Raw genomic sequence first — 23,482 nt, forward strand, 5'->3', positions numbered from 1 at the left:
TCAAGGCTAGTACTCTACCACTTGTGGCCCAGCACCACTTCTGGCTTTTCCTGTTTCTGTGGTACTAAGAAATAGAACCCAGGATTTAGCAAGCACTCTACCACTAAGCTATATTCCCAGCCCAAGTGATATCCTATCTGTGGACCTTTTCATCTAAGATTCTGAGAGGCTAGGGCTCTAGGGACCAATTCAAGTGAATGGGCTGAGGATAGAGACCAAGGTTCAGGGATTTCTGGGGCTCCAGGAATGAGCTGGCAAAGCTGAGAGTGTAGCTTGGTCCCACTGCCTCAGTGCTCAGATGCTACACATCTAGTGAATACTTGCCCTGCCTCTAGTGCCTCAGTTTCCTCATTTGAAGGGCTGAATGGGAAAATGACAAGAAGAGTTCGAGGATCAGGCGGACAGATTCCAAGGTGGCTTTTACCACTCTCCTTGTTTTGGGTGAGTATAGTTTCCCAAGTCCATAAAGTGAGGACTGTTTTGGTTTGGATATTAAACATTCCACAAATTCTATTATGCTAAAGGCTTGCTCTCTAGCCCATGACAATATTGGAAAGCAGTGGAAACTTTAAGGGTGTGGTGGAGAGAATAATGGGAGGAAGGGGAAGGGGATTTGATACCCCGCCCCTTCCTCTCTTTCCCTCGGTCATTCCTTCAAGCTTCTGTGGTTGTGAGGTACTAAGTTGCCACAGACTCAAAGCTAGCAGGCCATGAGACGGCAGGCCGAAACTTCTAAAACCGTGATCCTGAAGAACCTCCTCTATTTTTGTGTCTAGTTGAAACAGTTTGTTATGCAGCTCAGGCTGCTGGCAAACTACAGACCCTCCTGCCACTGCCTCTTAAGCACTGGGATTGCAGCCACACAGCTTTTTTTTTTTGGCCAGTCCTTGGCTTGAGCTCAGGGCCTGAGCACTGACCTTGGATTTTCTCAAGGCTAGAGCCCTACCACTTGAGCCTCAGCACCACTGCCAGCTTTTATGTGGTACTGAGGAATCGAACCTGGGTCTTCATGCATGCTAGACAAGCTACCATTAGGCCAAACTCCCAGCCCCCTGATTGGCTTCTTTTTAAATTTTTCTCAGGTGTCTTGTCACTGATGGAACTCCTCCTCCCATAGATACGGCTCTTGGTTTTCTCTCACAGCATATCCTGGCTCAAAGCAGACCCCATATATTGTCCTATAGTGTGCAGGTCAAAACTGAGAAAAGCTGGGTTCTCTGACCAGTTTCCCTGGGCAAGTCAGGGGCTTCAGGTCTGTATAAGGATCTGCCAGGCTTACTGGTTGTTGGCACAGCTGGTACTTTCTCATGGCAATCTCCAGCAAGGCCAACAAAGGCCCCTCACATCTTTTGGCTGCTTCAAATGGCTCCACGCTCTTTTTCTACCTTTAGTGGCACATGAGATCACCCAGGCCAACCTGGGTAAGCCAGTCCACGCTCCCGATTTGCAGGGGAGCTAGTTAATAACCTCAGCTACATCTCTGTCTAAGCTAGCAACCAATCAGTGGTGATCAATTCCACCTGTCACAGCACTGATCTTCCCAGAAACAAGTGGCAGAGACAACATAGGAACCTTCTTTGTCTCAGCCTCACGTTGAGCCTTGTCATATCACCACTGGTCTCAAATCCAGAGCTTCGGCATCCTTCACAGGTCCCTTTGGCTCTTCGGGAAGGGTCCACCAGGAACCAGTCTTTTATACAAGATACAATTCACCGCATGAATTCAGGTCCCAGCAGGTAAGACACGGGTTTTTATGGTATTTCCTGTGCCTGCCTCCCTGACTAGGGATGAACAAGATTATCCTCAGGAGTCTTCAAGGTGATGATGACTTTGGTTTGTTTATTTTTTTATTTTGAGGACTGACAAAGAAGATCTCTTCATAGTCTCCCCTTTCCCAGACCCCTTTGCAGGTCCATAGCTTGGCTTCTGCCAATTAAGTATGACCAGTAGCTGATGGAGGAAAATGGTGATGTGGTTGTGGCTGTGGTGGCAGCTGTGTTTCATTAGAAGTCCTATGGAGAGACAAGATGGAGGTGTGTGGCTCAAGTGGTAGAGCACTAACCTTGAGGAACGACCAAGGGTAGTGCTCAGTCCCCGAGTGTCCGCGGGATGGCAAAAAAAAAAAAAAAAAAGATGGAGTTCCACACTGGGTTGTTTCCAGTTCCTTAGCATCTCGGCCTGATTCTGTGGTCTTTGTTTTCGGCAGAGTAGGATGTACTTGGCCACAAAGTGAATTCAGTTGTTTCTGATCAGGTGGAACCTGCTGTTTTTCGCCAGGTGGCTTCTGCAGCTGATAATAACAGCCCTGCCTGGCCCACGTCCTCAGTGACCTCTGATTCCTGGCCCTCTAGCCAAGGTGGTTACTTCCCATGCCACCTCCCACTTTGCCAGTGTGAATCTGATGTTATTCACCCAGCAAGGGGATGGGGGCTGCCTTACTGTCATAATCACTCCTATTCTTTCCTCCATATGTCTGCTGTCTCACTCAACTAGGTTGCTAGGGGAGACCATGTGGCTCATTTCTGGTCATAGATAATAGGGTGCATCTTAGGGTGTTTTCCGATAAGAAGCTCTTGCTTCCTGTTTAGCCTTCCCATCTTACCTTGGATGAGGCTTCTTGAAAATGAAATATTTAGAACCGTAGCAGCCATCTTTGAGCCGTGAGGGAACTAGACTAGGTATAAAGCAAAGCTAATAATAATCAACAGTTGTCAGCGCGGTCGTTCACACCTCACTCTCATGAGGTCTGAGATCTGAGGATCGTGGTTCAAAGCCAGCCTGGAAAGGAAAGTTCATGAGACTTTTCTTTTTGGTCATGGTGCTTGAACTCAAGACCTGAGCACTGTCCCTGAACTTTTTGCTCAAGTACTCTACCATTTTGAACCACTTCTAGTTTTCTGGTGATTAATTTGGAGAGATAAGTGTGAGGATGGAGAGAGGAAAGGTGGAGTGTTGATTCTTAAAGACCTCGCCAAATCACGGAACCACCACAGCTACCTTAGAGTCTTTGTGGGCAGACATCTTTGCGTGGTAGGGATTCACTATCGTTTTTTTTTTGGGGGGGGGTGGAATCTCAAAACAGCACATGTAACACAGACACCCATCCAGGCATGTGGAGGCACTGGTGAGGGGATCAAGCTTGCTGCCCTGGTTAGCTTTTCTTAAGACTGAAGTGACAGAATCCAGGTGGTTGGTTCAGGGTTTCTTAAACATCACACCATGTGGGAGGATATGCCCTCCTCATTATGTAGTTTCCAGTTATGAAGCAAGATAGCTGCTTGAATGCCAGCTGCTGCATTCTTATTCCAATTTTCAGGAAAAAGGACATCACGAAATAGGGCTTACAAAAAACAACAACAACAAAAAAAACCAGGACTTACTCTCTTCAACCTTCTGGAATAGGAAAAAACATTTCTGAGAGTTTACACACTTTTTTTTAACCTGAATGCCTCAAAAATTTATTCAAAAAATGCAATTGTGTTGTAAGTTTTTAAATTTTATTATTTTAAATTTTATTGTCGGGATAATGTATAGAGGGGTTACAGTTACATTTGTCAGGTAGTAGGTGCACTACTTCTTGCATAGTGATACCTCTTCACATATTTTTGTCCCTGTTCCCCCCCCAACAATCTTGTTTTCCCCCCTTCTCTTTCCTATTTCAAATAAATAAACATATATACAACATACCAGCTGACAAAGTCAGATATAGTAGCAACATGAGATTAACCATAAGGACAAAAAAAGAGAAGAGAGGGGCCAGGAGTTTGGCTTAGTGGTAGAGTGCTTGCCTAGCATGCATGACGATGTTGACCTGGGTTTGATTCCTCGGTACCGCATACACTGAAAAAAGCCAAAGTGGTTCTGTGGCTCAAGTGGTAGAGCTCTGACCTTAAGGAAAGCCCAAAGATGGTGCTCAGGCCCTGAGTTCAAGCCTCAGGGCTGGCAAAAAAAAAAAGAGAGAAGAGAAGTAATATAGTACATTAAGAACATCAGTCACCTGAGGGGAGGAAAATGGGGACAAAAACATGGGAAGGGGTATCAATGTGAGAAGTAATGCACCTACTAGCTGGCGAATGTAACCCCGCTATACATTACTCTGATAATAAAATATAAATAAATGTTAAAAAAGAACAACAGTCACACAAGATAAACCTCTTGTTTCCACATCCTAGAGTTCATTTCATTTAGTCTCATCCTATATGACCTTATGTACAAAGGTTTTGAACTACTATGATCCTCTGCTAAGAGAGTCCTAGATGTGTACTAATTATTACAAATTAGGGAAACCATGGAGCCTATGTTCCTTTAGGTCTGGCTTATTTCACTTAATATGATTTTTTCCAAGTCTTTTTATTTCCTTATGAATGGAGCGATGCCATTCTTTCTGGTGGCAGCATAAAATTTCATTGTGTATAAGTACATCTTCTTGATCCATTCATCTACTGAGGGGCATCTGGGTTGGTTTCATATGTTAACTATGGTAAATAATGCTGTATTGAACATTGTTGTGTAAGTGGCTTTTGTAAGGCCTTATTTATGGACATTTGGGTAAATGCCAAGGAGTAGAATTGCTGGGTCATAGGGGAGTCTTTTTGAGGAACTGCCATACTGCTTTCCATAGTGGTTGAGCGAGTTTACACTCCCATCAACAGTGTAGTAGTGATCCCTCCTGGCCACATCCCCAGCAGTATCTGTTGTTAATAGATTTATTATAATGGCCATTCTAACTTGAGAGAGATGGAATCTCCAAGTTGTTTTGATTTGCATTTTTAGGGCCAGAGATGTCAAGCATTTCTTCATGTGTCTATAGGCTATTCTTATTTCCTCTTCAAAGAAGTCTCTAAGTACACAGACACTTTTCTTGCATTCTTTTTTCTTTTTCCTTTTTTTTTTGCCTGTCCTGGGGCTTGGACTCAGGGCCTAAACACAGTTCTTGGGCTCTACCACTTGAGCCATTTCTGGCGTTTGCTGTATACATGTTACCAAGGAATCAAACCCAGGGCTTCATGCGTGCTAGGCAAGCACTCTACCACTAGGTCATGTTCCTGGTTCCTTTTCTTGCATCCTTTTGACCCAAACTTGGTCACTAGTTACAGTTTAGCTTATACATACTTGTGTGTGTGTGAGAGAGAGAGAGAGAGAGAGAGAGAGAGAGAGAGAGAGAGAGAGAGAGAGAGAGAGAGTGAGAGAGAGAGAGAGCGAGCGAGAGAGTGAGAGCGAGAGGGGGGGGCGAGAGAGAGTGCTTGTAATGCACATCAGTACTAGGGCTTGACCTCAAGGCCTGGATGTTGTCCTTGAGCTTTTTAGCTTAAGGCTGGTGTTCCATTTGAGCCATGGCTCCACTTCTGTCTTTTTTCCCCCTGGTTATTTGGAGATAGGAATCTCCTGGGCTTTCCTGCCTAGGCTAGCTCCAAACTCCAATCCTTAGATCTCAATCTCCAAGTAGGATGACAGCTGTGAGCAACTGGTGCTCTACTGCAAATGGGGTTTTAATTCTAGTGATGTTCAGAAGGAATGCCAGTCCTATCATTAAAGTTAAAGGAAACGTAGCTACGGGACACATTTACCCATGGAAGAGACCATGACCCAGAGAGGGCTACCACTTGCTGGAGGCCACACAGCAGGATGAGTAGGCCCTGTGGAGCAGATATCCTGGAGGATGGATGGGGGTTCTGCTTGCTGTTCACAGCCCTCATCCCAGGTCTAGGAATACTGGGAACCACTGGCCAGACCCCTCCTTGTGCCTCCAGCCCTGGAAGCCTGCTGGGCCCAGATCTGTCATCCTGGCACCAGCTATGCCCTGGGCCTGACTCCATCCATCCCACTAACGCGGCCTCCAGGATGCGGGGCCGCTCCTGAATGGCCTCTGAGCGCTGAATAATTCAGGCCTCCGTAATGGGATAATGAATTTACTGACAATGCAGTGTGGTCTCGGTACTGACATTTGAAGAAATATGGACTCCCCAGGCCCACTTGGCAGGCAGGCATGCAGGCAGGCAGGCAGGCCGGCCGGCCAGCCAGTGCTGGGCCTCTGTCCTGTGAGCTGGGGCGAGGGGTCTGCTTCTTTCCCAGCCATAGGAAGGAGGAGGGAGCTGGTGGGGCCCTGCCCCTCCCCAAGGCCCTGCATCCTGCTTTGTGGACAGGACACACAAGGCAGCAGAGGACCAGCCTGGCCCCTCCTCCTTTTCTTCTCTTCCTCTCCTCCTCTTCTCTCCTCTCCCTCTTTTTCCCCTCTTCTCATCCTTGCCTGATCCTCTTCTTTCTTCTTCCCCTCTTCCTCTCTCTTCCTCCTTCTCCTTCCTTCACCCACCTTGATATCCCTCCAGGAAGCCCCTTGGATGGGCTGTTTCTGCCTCAGGGGATTCAGCTAAGACACCTGAATGCCCCTCTTTTGAGAACTCCATCCACCCCTCCTCCTTGGCCCTGCCTCTGCCGGGTGGGTGTAATGAAATGGCTGTAACCTGGGCCTTAATTTCTCCATCTGTATGTTGGGGAGTGGATAGACTTTTCTCAGGTCTTTCCAGGTTGGAGAGCTATCACTTGAGCCACAGCACCACTTCCGGTTTTTTCTGTGTATGTGGTACCGAGGAATCAAACTCAGGGCTTCATGCATGCTACGCAAGCACTCCACCACTAGGCCAAACTCCCAGACCCTCAAAATCTTTTTTTATCCTTACTCAAATGTCCATCCTTTTAGCAAATGGCTATGAAATGCCAGAGTCATCCCCTGCTCTTGGGCTGTTCACTGTCTCCAGGAAAGCCAGACTCGAACCTGGCAACTCCATCTCATAGTGTGACTCCATCTTCTGAGGGAGCAACAGACTATGCTGAGGCCCATGGAGTCCAGCAGTATTCTCCAACTCAAGCCGAGACTCTCTTCGTAAATAGCCAATCCTTCTTCAAGAGGAAGGAACAACCCATCAAGCAAAAGCCAGATTCTTTCCCCACCTCACAAGGGAGTTGGGTATTGGGAAGAACTAAGCCCCAGCCCAAGCTCTATACAGGCTCAAAAAAAAAAAAAAAGCTGGAAGTGGTGCTGTGGCTCAGGTGGTAGAGCTCTAGCCTTGAGAAAGCCCAAGGACAGTGCTCAGGCCCCGAGTTTGTGCACCAGGACTGACAAACAAGAAGATTTTGAAAATATGCTTGATAACTATAAACATTTACAAGCCTGCCAGGATGGCAGTTCAAAGCCCATACCAGCAGAAAAGTCTGTGAGACCCTTACCTCTACTAAACTACCACAAAAAAAAAAAAAAGTGAGAAGTGGAACTATGGTTCTGGTAGAGCACTAGCTTTTAGCAAAAGAAGCTCTGGGACATTGAGTAGACCCAGTTCAAGCCCAGGCCTGGCACAACAATATAAAACAAAAACATTGCCCTAGGTAAATAAGGGATTGCTGAAACTAGTTTAAATCTTGAGGGTTTCCAGTCAGCTCCAAACTCCAACCCAAGTGTTCTCTGTGCATAAGAAAGAAGCGAGAGATGATAGTAATTACCAGAAGCATTGGATAAAGATCCAAACAGAGCTTCTAGAAACTTAACGATAGTACAGTGAAACAGTTTACTAGAATAGACATAGCTGGAGGTGGAATTTGTGAACTAGAAGACAACTGTGAAAAAAATTATATATAATTACACATAAAATGGAAAATATGAAAAATAGCACCAGGGCTTGAACTCAGAACCTTGATGCTTGCAAGGGCACTTTTACCACGGGGCCATGCCTCTTACCCTTTTCTCTGTAGGTTATTTTTGAGGCAAGGCCTTCCTTTCCTGTTGTGTTTGCACCTAGGCTCAGTCCACCTATGTTAGGCTATCTGTTGTGGCCAGAGTAGCAGGCATATACCATAGTCCAGCAGTTTATTGGGAAAGGTCCCTTGAACTGCTCTACCTGGGCTGGCTTTGACCGGTACTTGTCCCAGTCTCAGCCTCTCCAATAGCTTCACAGCTGTAAGCTACTAGTGCCCGACTATAATTGACTTTTTGAAGCAATTATTGGAATGATGGAAAAGAGGCAAAATTCAGAATAATGGTAGTTGAAGATTTTCCATGATTATTAAAAAAAAATAAGCTGGGTGTCTGTGGCTCACACGTATAATCCTAGCTACTCAAGAGATTGAGATTTGAGGATCAAGGTCCAAAGCCGCCCATTCAAGAAAAGCTAAGAGACACTTAAAACCAAGTAACACCCCACAAAAGCCAGAAATGGAGCTGTGGCTCAAGTAGTAGAGTCCTATCTTAAGGAAACACCCCACAAAAGCCAGAAATGGAGCTGTGGCTCAAGTAGTAGAGTCCTATCTTAAGGAAACACCCCACAAAAGCCAGAAATGGAGCTGCGGCTCAAGTAGTAGAGTCCTATCTTAAGGAAAAGAAAAACTCAAGGTGTTGAGTTCAAGCCCCAGCACTGACATAATCCCTCCAAAAACAAACTCCCACATAAATCCACTTTACTACTTAAAGAATTCCAGTGATCTCAAACATACTTCATACATTGATACATGCTAGTCAAGTTGAATATCAGAAATTAGAAAAATTTTAAAAGAATTGGAAAAGAGGGTTGAGAGTTTGGCCTCATGGTCGACTGCTTGCCTAGCATGCATGAAGACCTGGGTTTGATTTCTCAGTACTAGGGTCCAATTCCTCAGTACCACATTGGTACATAGAAAAAAACTGGAAGTGGTGCTGTGGCTCAAGTGGTAGAACACTAACCTTGAGGAAAAAGCCCTAGGAGAAGCACCTAGGAGAGTTAGTGAAGCATCTGGGTGTGATTGTGAGGATGTTTCTGGAGGGAATTCACTGTCCTGCCCTTGGGTAGCTCCATCCCACAGACTGGGAGCCAGGGTGGAATGAAAGGAGAGAACCCATTAGAGCAGGCATTATCGCCTGCCTGTAATCCGAGCTACTCAGAGGCTGAGATCTGAGGATTGTAGTTCAATGCCAGCCTGGTCCCTAAAGAACATGACTCTTAATCATTAGAAAATGTGAAGTGGGGCTGTGGCTCCAGGGGTAGGGTGGTAGCCTTGAGCTGAAGAGCTCAGGGACAGCACCCAGACCCAGAGTTCAAGCCCCATGACCCACCAAAAAAAAATAATTTCCATATGTTTGTCTGTCTGCATTGTTTTGTTTGTTTACTTTGCCAGTCCTGGGCATGAGCCTTGTCCTTGGACTTTCTCAAGGCTAGAGCTCTACTACTTGAGCCTCAGCACCACTTCCGGCTTTTTTTTTTTTCTATGTATGTGGTACTGAGGAATCAAACCCAGGTCTTCGTGCATGCTAGGCAAGCACTCTACCACTAGGCCAAACTCTCAGCCCTGTCTGCATTGTTTTTTGAGTTAGGTCACTATGTGGCCCAAGTTGGCCTAGAATTGAAAGCCTCCTACCTCAGTCTCTCCCCAGTGCTAGGATTACAGACATGAACCACCATGCAAGACTCCATTTTCTAAGACTGATAATTTTGGCTCTTCCATGCTTCACTTTGAGTTAACTCTAGCCACTCATTGCACTCTGTCTCTCTTGTGCTAGCACTGTAGTCTTTGAATTACTGCTGCTTTGTGGCTACTTTTGTGTGGGTTGTCCTATCTGGTTCTTTCCCAAGAATGCTTTGGCTGTGGGTCCCTTGCAAGTCTGTCTGGATTTTGGAATCAGCCTGTCAGATTTCCTGTGTTCCAGCTCCTCCCAGGCTGCCCACCATAGTAGAACCAAAGGCCATGGGTGGGTGGCCATGGTGAACCAGGTCCTCCAGTGGTCCCAGAAGTCTCTGTGTTTCTGGGATGGAGTGTGTGGAAGAGTACTACATGGTTTTCGGTTCTTCTAATGTTCCCACCATGACTGTGGGAATGGGACATTTTACATTGGGTCCCCCAAGAAGCCTGCCCTGAGGCTAGGATTTGAGTGAAAGCAGTTGTGTATTGTGTAACACGGGCTGAGCAGTGGGGGTGAGTGGGAGGGTGTATGGAGATGAGCAGGGATGGCAGGGGGCTTCTGGGGTGCAAGCCCCCTGGGGACCTCTGGGAGGGGCTCTAGACAGAGTTTCCTGCCCAAAGAAGGATCTGCTGACTGATTCATCTGGCTGGGGATTGGGAGGAGCTGTCCTGTGTATTGCAGGATGGTGAGTGGCATCATGCCCTCTACCAACTGCCAGTAACAACCATCTGACTGCAGGGTCTCCACATGCTGCTTAGTTGACATGTGTCAGAGCTATCCATTCATGAGGTTTGTGAGAACCAGGCGCTGGTGGCTCACACCTGTATTCCTAGCAACTCAGGAGGCTGAGATCGGAGGACTGCAGCTTCAAGGCAGCCCAGGCAAGAAGGTCTATGACACTCTTTATTTTTTTTTTTTGGCAGTCCTGGGCTTGAGCTCAGGGCCTGAGCACTGTCCTTGGACTTTCTCAAGGCTAGAGCTCTACCACTTGAGCCTCAGCACCATTTACGGCTTTTTTTTTATGTATGTGGTACCGAGGAATTGAACCCGGGTCTTCCTGCATGCTAGGCAAGCACTTTACCACTAGGCCAAACTCCCAGCCCCTGTCACACTTTTATCTCTAATTAGTTACTAGAGTGTTGCTGTGGCTCAAAGTGGTAAAGTGCTCAGCTTGAGCAAAAAGAGCTCAGGGACAGAGCTGGCCACTGATGCTCATGCCTGATCCTAGCTGCTCAGGAGGTTAAGTTTTGAGGACTGCAGTACGAAGACAGCAGGGTAGGGTGGGGGAATCCCTGTGAGACTCTTATGTCCAATTAACCACTCAAAAAAAACAAAAGTAGAGCTGTGGTTCAAAGTGGTAGAGCATTAGCCTTGGGCAAAAAGAGCTTAGGTGCGGCACCTAGGCCCTGAATTCAAGCCCCAACACCAGGGGGAAAAAAAAGGTAATTGAGGTTGAGGATTTTGGGTATTTTCACACCAGCTCCCATTTATTCTCTTGGGTAGAATCCTCTTGCATTTCTGGCCTTCTGAAAAAGCTCTTGAGTTTTATAGCAGATGTCTGCAATCAGAAGCCAGCTGTGGGGTAATAACAAGGACCAAGGGATTGTGGGTACCCACAATGCAACTCTGTAGGTCCTTTTCTGGACAGCTCCTATACCCGTAATCCCTCTTCCTACAGCTAGTGGGTCTGAAGCAGAGGCAGCAGGGTGACTCTGTGCTGCCCCCTGGGGGCAAAGCTTTGCTTCTTTAGCTCTGTTGTTGTGTCTCAAGCCTGGTTCACACTTGCTGGAGGTAGGGGGTGCCAGAATGGGCAGGGAATGGCCATATGGAATTTGAGACTGAAAATCCTGAAGTAATCTGTTCTCTCCCACCCTCCCCTGTTAATAGAAATATTTGATGGAAGGATGTGCTCCACAAAATCATCTCAGAATGAACTCACCTATGACCTCTTTAGGGTGTTCATTTCCACTGTGCTATGTGACTATTCTTTTTTTTTTTTTTTTTACCCATACTGGAACTTGAATTCAGAACCTTGTGTGATTTGCTTGTTTACCCAATATTGGCACTGTACCACTTGAGCCACAGCTCCACTTCTAGCCTTTTGATGATTAGAGATAAGAGTGTCACAGACTTTCCTGCCTGGGACTTCAATCCCCTATCCTCAGATCTCAGCCTCCTGAGTTGCTAGGATGACAGGGGTGAGCCACCAGCCTGTGTGACTTTAGACAAAGCATTAACTCCTCTCAGGCTTGCAATCCCCTGTCTCTACAAGTGGGGTGGGTGCACCAGTTGACCTTGAAATGTCCTTGCAGCACTAGTGACTGCTGAGAGCCCTGGGAGACAGCGGGAAGCCTCAAGGCAGTCAAAGTCTGAGGTCCAGCCAGGAAATATGGCTCTGTGACAGCTCAGCCCCCACTGGCGCTGCTGGCCTCTGATCTCTGAGCATTTGTGCTGTGTGCTGACACTGGGCCTGGTTGCAGCCCCGCACGGCCCCTCGCTCACTCCCGAACATCTGCTACAGCATTTACCGCGTTAATAGATTAGCTCTGAGAATCGGGCAGGTGTTTTCCAATCCCAGCCAGAAAACATCAAAATCACATTGCTTTCCAGGCCTTTCCGTATGCAATCGAGTTAGAATGACTCATACAGCCTAGCAGAGAATAAAACACGCATAACATTTGCTTTAGGGTACAGGTGGGGGTATTTTGTCCCATGCATAGAAGAAACAAAAACTCACTCTATTTGGGAATAGGGTAATTGAATACAGATGGGAGGAGGTAAATGAAAGAATTTAGTAAATATCTCAGTGGAATAGCTAATGGGAATGAGACAGAATAGGAAATTAAAAATTATTCGAAGCAGATGGACCATTCTTTGAGTTTTTAAAAATTTATTAGGGCCGCAAAAAATGTGTCTGTTTATTTTCTACGGCCATGAAATTAATGACTTGGTGAGTTTTGCTTGTGCAATTTTATGACTGCCATGTCATCTGTCATAATTTGGGGACTGTTTGATATGAATTTATGGGTGCCTCTACCCCTCTGCCTCTCCTTGATTTATGAGTGTGGTGTGTGTGTGTGTGTGTGTGTGTGTGTGTGTGTGTGTGTGTGTGTGTGTGTATGTACACTCTCTTGAACTCAGGGCCTGGGTGCTGTCCCTTAGCTTTTTCATTCAAAGCTGAAATTCTGGCACTTGAGCCACAGTGCCACTTTCAGCCTTTTCTGTTGATGTGGTACAGAGCAATCAAACCCAGAGCTTCTTTCATGCTTGGCAAGCACTCTACCGCTAAGCCATGTTCCCAGCCCATTACTTGCATCTTTTCAGTGGTTGAGATAAGAAGTTCATTGAGTTTCCTGCCCAGGCTGACTTTGAACCTGTGTCTTCAGATCTCAGCCTCTGGAGTACATAGGATTACAGATGTGAACCAACAGCACCCAGATGCCCATTTTGAGGGTGTGATAGTAATGCCAGCCTAGTCTGACAGGTCCTAAACCTGGACTTACTGGGATATCTGGCTGGAGAGTGAGTGGGATGTGTTGGAGGGTCAACTCAGAGTTGCAGGATGGGCAGGCTGGCCCCTGCTGGCCTTCTGGAAGGAGGACCCCAGCCTATCTGGCTGGGAGAGGTGTTGAGTCAGGGAAGTCAGTCCAGGCCACCTGTGCTCGGCTGGGGAAGGGCCACCTGTTCACTGCCCCTCTCACTCTCATGCCTGCTTCACATGCCCTAAACACCTGAGCTCAGGGGCGATGTCCGGATTCAGGGGCACTTGTGTGGGCCTTGTCAGGGATCCATATTCCCAGATGGTGGTGGAAAGAGGCTTTACAACTGGTAGGCTTGGTCCTACCTGGCTGTGTAACTTCAGGTTGGTCCTTGCCCTCTCTAAACCTTGGTTTCCTCTGCTGTAAAGTCAGAATAGAAATTTCTAATGTTACAAAGGTTTGGGGATGGACTGAGACAGTACAACCCGCCCCCTTCACACATTGCCAGTAGGTGGGAACTAACTTACTGCCCTTAGCAGTTCTCCCATCCTCAGCTAGAGGGAATGTGCCTACTTCCCTCTGACAGATGGGGAAACTGAGGCTCAGAGGAGTTAGGTGATTTTCCTTGAAATCACATGAGGATGGAGCTGGGCTCCAAGCTCTGATTTTTTTTTAAGAAACTAGATTATTTGAAGAGTTTCTCACAGGTATGTCAACTGGGGAGATTATGGTCTGAGGTTGTCCCCAGGCAAAACCTTAAGATCCAATTAAAAAAAAACGAACATAGGTGGGTCCAGGAATTTGGCCTAGTGATGAGTGTTTGCCTAGCATGCAGGAAGACCTGGGTTCGATTCCTTGGTACCACATACATAGAAAAAGCTGGAAGTGGCACTGTGGCTCAAGTGGTAGAGCTCTAGCCTTGAGAAAGCCCAAGGACAGTGCTCAGGCCCTGAGTTCAATCCCCAGTACTGGCAAAAAAAAAAGGTGGAAAAAGAGTTGAAGACATACTCAAGTGTGGAGCAGCTGCCTGACAAATTCAAATGTCTGCAACACGCACAGTTTTTCATGTTCTGAATTTCCTAGCTGCACATGTAGTCTAAAGTTCTACTCTGAACTTCTTACAAATTGGACATTGAATCTAGAGGCATAGATCGGGTTAAGTGATGGGCCATGCAGCACTTTTGTCTGCTTTTGTGCTGGTAGAGGCCATGGCTACATCATGCCTAGATCCATCTATTCACATACTAAACAAAACTATCATCTGGCCAGACACTGTGACTTAGACCTGTAATCTTTGCTATGCAGGAGACTGAGATTTAGAGGATCGTGGTTTAAGGTTATCCCAGGTAGAAAAGTTCATGAGATTCCATCTGCAAAACAGTAGCAAAAAATCTGGGCTGGAGGCATGGCTTGAATGGTAAGAGCATCTGCTAAGCAAGTACAAGGTCCTGAGTTCAACGGGCGGTATACCAGGAAACCAAAGCAAAAACCTTACCATCCCATCTCAATTTTTGGCAAAAGCAAACTTCTTTTCTCCCAGTCTTTGGTTACTTCATGGTACAGTTGATAAGATAAGATAAACTGGGATTGTTTAAAACATTTCTGTTTCTTATAATCCTCTGAGGTAGGTCTTTGTGTTTGCTTCTAATATCCTTGCAAGCTCACAGATTTTAACACACTTGATCTATTTCAGACTTGTGTAACAGGTTTCCCCTCAGATTGCCCAGGTTATTCCATTCAGTTGCACAGCTCAGATTGTCTCCTTTTTAAAGGCCGAGTAATCTATTCTAATACATGTATCCATCACATTTTGCTTCCTCATCTGTCAGGAAACACTTCAGTTGCTTTCACCTCTTGGTTATTGTGAAGAATTCTATTGTGGACAAGAATGTGTCATATCTCCTTGAGTTCCTGGTTTCATTGCTTTTTTTTTTTTTTGGGTGGGGGGTAGGATTGTGGGGCTTGAACTCAGGGCCTAGGCATAGTCTCTGAGCCTCTCTGTGCTCAAGGCTAGCACTTAACCACTTGAGCCCCAGTATTGCTAGCTTATCCCTTCTAGGCTGAAAGGGACTCCAGTCACTTACCTTACATATTTTTGGAAGGGAAGGGCCAATCAGCTTCTGCTGGTGGTGTATGTGTCACTTTGCTTCACACCTGCTTGGTGTAGACTTACTCAAATGGCCACACCCAGCCACAAAGACAGCTGGGAAATGAAGTCTCTGTTTGACACTTGGCTGTGAGGGGCTTCTAAAAGGAAGCAAGGTTGAGTTGATATTTTAGATGTCTTAGTGACAAGGCCACTCTAGAATGTGGTCAGGAATGAGCTAGTGAGGAAGGCAGCACATCAAGTTTAAAGTCAACAAAGTGTCCAGGAAGCTGAAAACTCTAGCTGAGGCACCAGTCTGAATTCTGCTCTGCAGCACTGAGCACCCTGGGACACACAGAAGGGTTCACATTGCCATCAGATCCTCACACAGGACTTCAAGTCATCATTCTGTATTCTCATTTAATTATTTAATCCTTAAGCACAAAATCTGGAGGAAGAAATTGTCACTGCTTCCCGGTTTAGAGAAGTTCAATAATTTGACCATGGTGTAGTTTTCCTGTGGTGGTTGTAACTGATGACAACCACTTTGTGTGACTTTGAATAACAGAAATCCATTTGTCGCTGTCTGGAAGCCAGAAGTCTCCTATCATGGTGCCAGGCAGGTGGGCTCCCTCCAGAAGTGTTTCACAAAGGGGATCCCTGCCTCGTGGAATCCTGTCTGTGGCTCTGGCATTTCTGGGCTTGTGGCCAAATCACCTACCCCTGCCTCTGTCTTCATGTTGCCTTCTGTGCATCTATGTGTTAGTTTCTTTTTTTTTTCTATCTGTGACATGGTACTATCAAAAACTGCTGAGAAAAACAACTTCAACGGTGAAATACTTATTTCAGTTCATGTTTTTAGAGGTCCCATAATTTGCTGTCTCTATTGCTGTGGTCCTAAGTAGACAGAATGTGGCTGTGGGGAGTACATGCTACATCAAGGCTGCTCACCTCATGGCTGCCAGGAGAAAGAGAAGGGGGGAAAAGTAGAGGAAAAGGAAGGAAGAGATCAGGGAAAATTATATACTGATACATACTTTGAGCTGGATTCTGGTGGCTCACGCCACACACACATATGCAGAGATGAGTTCATTTTTGTTCCCAGGACTAACAGTTCCTAGATTAAGTTGGATTTTGCATCTACCCCTGGCTTCATTTATTTTGGGGAAGGAGTGGTCAGCAGCATTGAACAGAAAAATGAGCCACACACCCGCAACCCAGGACACAGAAAGGCAAGTACCTAGAGCTACATTCCCCTGGGCAGAGATAGGGGAAGAGAAGCCCCAAAGCCTCCTCTGCCTCCAGGGGAGGGACTCCTAGGCATCGGGACCTGCTGGTTATGGCTACTGTTTCCAGAATCCATCCCAGCACATGAGCCCTGGAGACATTGGTTCACTAGCTGCCAAGCTGCTCACGTGGCCACCTGGGTGGTTCTGTCTCTGTCTCTCTCAGTATCTCTCTCACACAGTACACCCTTATAAATAATAATGGCCACCATTTCCTAGCCACTTGCTGTATGCCAGCACCATTTGATGCCGTGTCTTCTACTCCCAAGTGAGCTCATGACAACCCTGTGAGAGCAGTCATATTATTCTACCATTGAACAGTTGAGGAAACTGAGGCACAGGTCCTTATCTTAGGTGGATTGAAGGTGGCTCATCTGGGGATCCAGCATCCACTCTGCTCCCCTCTCAGCCCCTCCCATCCTATAAATGTGAACACACGCAGGAGCAGATAAGCCACACCAGCACCCGTGGACAAACCCCAGAACACAGGTTGTGTCTCTCACGTGTCCAGTGGGACCTCCCCATGTACCAGCGCACAGACACCCACCCTCCCACCCACTCACCCCAGTCACACCACCACTTCCTCTTGGCCAGTCTTGAAGCTGGTGTCTGAGGCCAGGCCGGGGCGGGTTTGAGGGTCAAGCCAGGGGCAAGGTGGCTGCTGACAGCGTGATGGAAAGCAGGAAAGGCACAAATAAGCAAACAGCCAGCCTGGCCGAAGCCTGGCCGAGTGTTTCCTGAGTGTCCAGGGACATGTTTATTTTCTGGTGAGTGTCCAGAGCCAACCCAAGTCTCTCCTTTCCACAATGGCATCTCCATGGAGACATGGTGCTGGGGTTGGGCTCACTGGGGTGGGGGGGGGGGCACTGGTGAACAAGTATCTCTTTTCCCCAGCAGAGGCTGGAGGCTTGGGAGTGACATGTTCATCTTATTCAGCTTCATCCCTCCACCCCTGGTGCCCACTCTGACTTCACCCTGCAGTCCACTCTGGTCTCATGGCCTGCGCTCCAGCTCTCTTCTGGTCTCTAGGTAAATCCTAACTTTCCTGGAACCCACCCAGCGACACCTCCTCCTGGAAGCTGCCTGGCTTGTAAAACATTTTAAAGAAAGCACTCTCTTTTTCTTTTTCCTCAAGGCTAATGTTCTACCACTTGAGCCACTGAGCCACAGCTTCTTATATTTGTTGTTCTTGCTGCTTTGGTGGTTAATTGGAGATAAAAGTCTCACAGACTTTTCTGCCTAGGCTGGCTTCAAACCACATTCTTTATATCGCAGCCTCCTGAGTAGTTTAGGATTATGGGCATGAGCCACTGGCAAAAATGCATTCTTCAAAAGAAATATTCTTTTTTAAATGTTTTTTTGGTCATGAGACTTGAACTCTGGGCCTGGGCTCTGTCCCTGAGCTCTTCAGCTCAAGGCTGCCACCTTGAGCCACAATGCCACATCTGGTTTTCTGGTGTTTAATTGGAGATAAAAGTCTCACAGACTTTCCTGGCTGGCTGGCCTTAAACTGCAAGCCTCAGATCTCAGCCTCCTGAGTAGCTAGGGTTACAGGCGTGAGCCACCGCATTGGGCTCAAAAAGAAAATTCTTAAACATGGTTTTCTGGTGGTTAATTGGAGATATGAATCTCATGGACTTTGATTCCTGGGTTGACTTTGAACTGTGATCCTCAGATCTCAGCCTCCTGAATAGCTAGGATTACAGGTGTCAGCCACTGGTGTTTGGCCTACTGAATTTTTATATTGGGTTATTTTTTTTGGTCTGAATTTCTTTGCATATTCTGATACAAGATTTATAGTTTGCAATTATTTCCCAAGAATCTCAGCTGCTGGGGAAGCAGAACTTTGAAGGATCTTGGTCAAGGCCAGCCTGGGCAAAAGTAAATGAGAAACCTATCTCAGAAAATAAGAATAAAGAAACTATGTATGGTAATCTGTAATCTGTGCTCCATGGGAGGCTGTAGGAAGGAGATTCCCTGTCTTAGGCCAGCCCCTAAAAAAGCATGAGCCCCTACCTGAAAAATAAGGCAAAAAAAAAAAAAAAGGCTGGCAGCACGACTTAAGAAGTAGAGTGCCTGCCTAGCAAGCTGAAGCCCAGACTTCAAACACTGGTGTTGAAAAAAAAATCAGATATTTTAACCTTAATGAGGTTTAATTTATCACTTTTTCCTTTCTATATCATGCTTTCATTGTTATATCTAAGAAGCCTCTGTCTCACTTAAGGTCACAAAGGTTGTCCTGTTTTCTTCTAGACGTTTTTATAGTTTTAGATGGTCTCCTAGACCAAAGAAACAAAGAGGGGAAAAACCCTGCTAGGATGTTGATTGTTGTGTTCTGATGCTGTCCATCAATTGAGAAGCGCTATTCTAGTGGTCTCCTGCCTGTGACCTCAGTGTGTCTCTCCATTCGCTTCATCTTTTATTTCCCTTCAGCAGTGTTTTATGGTTTTTCAGTGTACAAGTCTTACTTGCATATATATATATGCATATATTTATGTGCATATATCACAGCTTGGCCTCAAATTCTCAATCCTCCTGCCTCAGCCTCTCAAGTGCTGGGATTGTAGGCATGTACCACTAATTATACCCATTCTCTGCATTTTTTTTTTTGTCATGGGGCTTGGATTCTGGGCCAGGGCATTGAGCTCTTCAGCTCAAGGCTACTGCCCTATCCCTGGAGCCACAGCGCTACTTCTGGTTTTCTAGTGATTAATTGTAGATAAGAGTATCACAGTCTTTAGTGTCCAGCCTGGCTTTGAACTGAGATCCTCAGATCTCAGCCTCCTGAGTAGCTAGGATTACAGGTGTGAGCCACTGCACCTGGCTTTATACATCTTTTGTAAGATTTATTTTAGAGAGTTGACGTTTTGGTTCTATTTAAATGATTTTTAAAGTTTCAACTTGTAATTGCTCATTGATAGTATATAGAAATAGCAACAACAGGTATCTATCAAATATAAATGACAGCAAGTACAGCATAAAGAGACAGACCTCCTGGTCTACAAATATCCCTAAATTCGTGTGTGTGTGTGTGTGTGCGTGTGCGTGTGCCCGTGTGCCCATGTGCATGCTTGCATGCATATGCATGAGCCTGTACTGGGGCTTGAAGTTGGTCTGGACACTGTCCCTTAGTTTTTTTCCACTTAAGGCTGACATTACCACTTGAGCTACAGGACACTTCTACCTTTTGGCTGGTTAATTGAAGAGTCTTTACAGGCAGCTTTGAACTTTGATTCTCAGATCTCAGCTTCCTGAGTATCTAGGATTAATGACATGAACAACCAGTACCTCCTGTTGCACTTATTTCTTAATTCTAGTAGCTTGTTGTTTCAAATTTTCTATATAAGGCTGGGAGTTTAGCCTTGGTAGAGTGCTTACCTAGCGTGCACGAAGGCCCAGGTTCAATTCCTGGATACCACATACATAGAAAAAAGCTGGAAGTGGTATTGTAGCTCAAGTGGTAGAACTCTAGCCTTGAGAAAAGTCCAAAGACAGTGCTCAGGCCCTGAGTTCAAGCTCCATAATTGGCAAAAAATAAATTAATAAAAAATAAAATTTCTACATAGATCTTCATGTCCTACGTAAACTAAGATAATTCACTTCTTCATTTCCCATTTGAATGACCTAAAATCTTTTCCTTGCCAGGGCTGGGAGTTTGGACTAGTGGTAGAGTGCTTACCTAACAGGCATGAAGACCTGGGTCTGATTACTCGGTACCACATACATAGGAAAAGTGGTGCTGAGGCTCAAGTGGTAGAGCTCTAGCCTTGAGAAAGTTCAAGGACAGTGCTTAGGCCCTGAGTTCAAGGCCCAGGACTGGCAAAAAAATTTCCTTGCCTTATTGAACCTGTCAGTACCTCTAGTGCTTATTTTCACTATTTACCTTAAGGGATATGTGTTCAACAGTCTACTAGCTGGGGGTTTTATACTAAGTGTTCTTTAACAAGTCAAAGAAATTTCCTTTTCTTTATTTTGTGTCATTACTGGGACTGGGACTTGAACTCAGGATTCGGGCACTGAGTTCTCGGGCACTTTTAGGATCATGCTGTACCACTTGCACCACAGTTCCACTTCTGGCTTTTTGGTGGTTAGTTGGAGATAAGAGTCTCACAAACTTTCCTGCCTGGGTTGGCTTCCACCTAGGTCTTCACATTTCGGCCTCCTGAGTACCTAGGACTGTGTCCTACACACATTTGGTGTCTTCATCTCCTCATGCTCTGAACACCACCTCCTTGATGCAGCTTTCCTTCCTTTACTACTTAGCTTTCTCGTCTTTTTGCTGTATCCCCCAAACCCACTGAGCTATAAGGCTGGGAAAAGTGTATGGTTCACTTCATTGATTCTCTTCCTTCTCTGCCTCACTATCACCCCTTCTTCTCCCCCCTGCCATTCCTCCCCACTCAGCAATGACAACTCTAGCTTCTGGCTTTCCATTTCCACTGCTTGTTGTATAATGACTTGAAAAATCGCCTCCTGTATTTTGCATGGGGTTCTGGTTGTTTCAGATGGAAGGGGATCCAGTTCTGGCCTGGTTAGAGCAGAAGTTTCTCATGTTTCCCACTTCCAGCCGTAGCTTCATTAGGCCAGGCTTGGAGCAGTTCTTGAGTTCTGGGGTTCTGGGATGGTTGGAAGAAGTCAGTTTCTATGAGAAAGCATACATTCCCGGGTCCATAGTGCATCTGTCACCCTCCAGTGCACATCTGTTGGTGCATCTGTCTGTGTCTGCATGTATCCCCTTGGAGTCTGCAAAGCTATCTGTGATTGCCCCCTAGGACAAGGTTCTTCCTTTTTTTCTGCTTTGGGGGAACCTCTACCCCCACCCCCAATCCTTAAAGGACCAATGACATTGCATAAAGAGACTCCCACGAATCCCAGATGACCTCATCCTTCACAGGCTGACCTTGGGTGTCTCAACCTTGTGGATATTGGCCTTCTTGACACACAGAGGTGACAGTGGTGCTTGCTTTGTGGGGTTGCTGGGAAGGAAGTGAGGTAATGCTCATAGCAAGTGGATGTTCAGCAAGTCAGATCCCACTGGAGAGCTGTGGGCCCTCTCGCCCTGCCCGTCTATGTGCACACACCCTCAGTGTCCCTGTCATTCCTCCTGCATTGTGGAGCCCTGAATTCTAAATTAAATATTAAATATAATGTGGCAATACTGAGAATTAATTCTATGACTGCCCTTAGAAAAGCCAGGAAAGTTGAGCACTGGTAGTTCATTCCTATAATCCTAGCTATTCAGGAAGTTGCGATCTGAGGATCATGGTTCGAAGCCAGGCTGGGCAGGAAAGTCCATGAGTCTTTTACAGTTATCCCTCGCTCTATCACAGGTTCACTGCTGTATCACAGGCTTAAAAAATATATAAACAATGATCCCTCACCTATCACCGGGGAGTTATGTTCTAGAGTTCTGACCCCCGACAATAGGTTAAAATCTGAGGCACAGCAGTAACTGAACTGTGAAGTAACTGAACTGTGATATACCGAGGGATGTCTGTCTGTGATGCTACTTCTTGGATTTTCCCTGATTGTGGGGGTCTCTGGAACGTTATTCCCACCATAGGAGAGGGATCACTGTATTTCCGATTATCCATTAAAAGCAGAGCTGTGGTTCAAGTGGTAGAGTATTAGTGTTGAACAGAAAAAAAAAGAAAGCTCAAGGAGAGCACCCAGGCCCTGAGTTCAACCCCAGGACGGTGGGGAAAAAAAAAGCTGGAGAGCTCAGTTCTGAGTGTGAAGCTGGTATCTGACCTCAGGGAGGGAATGGCCTCTGCTCTTCAGGGAACCGGATAGAGGGGGACCAGGTGGCACTTTGCAAGTTGTGTGTCCTCACCCTGGATCCCCGGAAGCAGGGCCCCTTGAGAAATGAGGGTGGGTGTGAGGGCTGGAGAAAAAAAATCATCTTCAAGGGGCATCCCTCTGCCCCCGCGGGCCCTGTCCCCAGGGTCTGCGCACAGCTGTCAGCTGCAGGCACACATGTGGCTGGTGTCACTCTTCTCTTTAAGGGAAGCAAAGCATTTCCTGCAAGAGTGGTGGGCGACCGGCTGGGAGACACGCAAGCCAGTAGGGCGGCTGGGGTAGAAGCTTCACCTGCAGCTTTGGGGACAGGGCTGCTTTCTCCTAAGGGTGCAGAGGCCTTGGAGAGCCAACTCTAGTCACCAACTCCTACCTATCCCACATCTCTGCTGCCCTCTCCGAGGAGTCTGGTTTTAATTTTCTGGTCAGTGCCAAAAGGAGGAAGGAGAGGAGGAGGAGGAGAAGAAAGGAGGTAGAGGCTCTAATGCAGTCGGCTGGGATCTGTCACTCAGCATACAGCCTGCTGACGACTCGGGGCAGCTTCAGCTGTAAGCAGCCCATGATTTATGGACACCAAGCGAACTCCTGCGGCAGAAAGCAGCCTTGAGATCAGAGCAGCAATAGGACCCTTTTTTTTTTTTTTTTTTTGGCAGGAGACAGGGCCTGCATTTTTCTCATTCATGCCAAACTGCTTTGCACGGCAATTAGCTCTGTCCTCATTTAGTCTCCAGTCCCAAAGGGTAATGAAAGTCATATATCATCTTCAAGACTGCTAATTATTGAGCTCGCTTACAGGTAGGCTTTGTAACTGTGAGAAGGGCTTGTCGACTCAATATTTATTACTCCTCCAATACGTAAGCAAAGAGGGGGCTGGAAGCTGTGGGGGGGGGGAGAAGATGGGAGGGAGGGCAAAGGAGGGAGGGGGAAAAACAACTTTCTTGAAAGACTGCCTGGGCCCAGCCCCGGGATCTCTGACATACCTTCTGCAAATGTACTCATCAGAGGAGAAATGTCTTCATTTCACCCCACCATTTTTCATGCCATAGCGAACCTGGCTGCAGGAGCTGGGAGCAGTGAGAAGCCCATGCAGGAAGCAGGCTGGGTGGTTGCTCTGGAAGGCAGGGAAAGGCCATGAGTAAGGGGACAGGAAGAGAAGGATAGAAATGGAGGTACAAATCCCCCTACTCTGTTCTAGAATATTCTCTTGTAATTGCTGGGCTTGCTGGGTGGGTATGGTGAAGGTGAGTGAGAACTTGGAGCCAAGCATAAACGTGTCTATGGTTTGAAGTATGGGTTTAATGGTGAAAAAAGGTTTCCTCTGAGTGCTTTGCCTGCAATTTGGCCATCTTGTTACCAAGAGGAGGCGACATCTGGATTATAGTTTTAATGCTAGAAGTTTCCATTGGTGTAATTA

The sequence above is a fragment of the Megascapheus bottae genome, chromosome 15 (genome assembly GCF_031878675.1).
Source record: "Megascapheus bottae isolate mThoBot1 chromosome 15, mThoBot2.hap1, whole genome shotgun sequence".
Classification (NCBI taxonomy): Eukaryota; Metazoa; Chordata; class Mammalia; order Rodentia; family Geomyidae; genus Megascapheus; species Megascapheus bottae.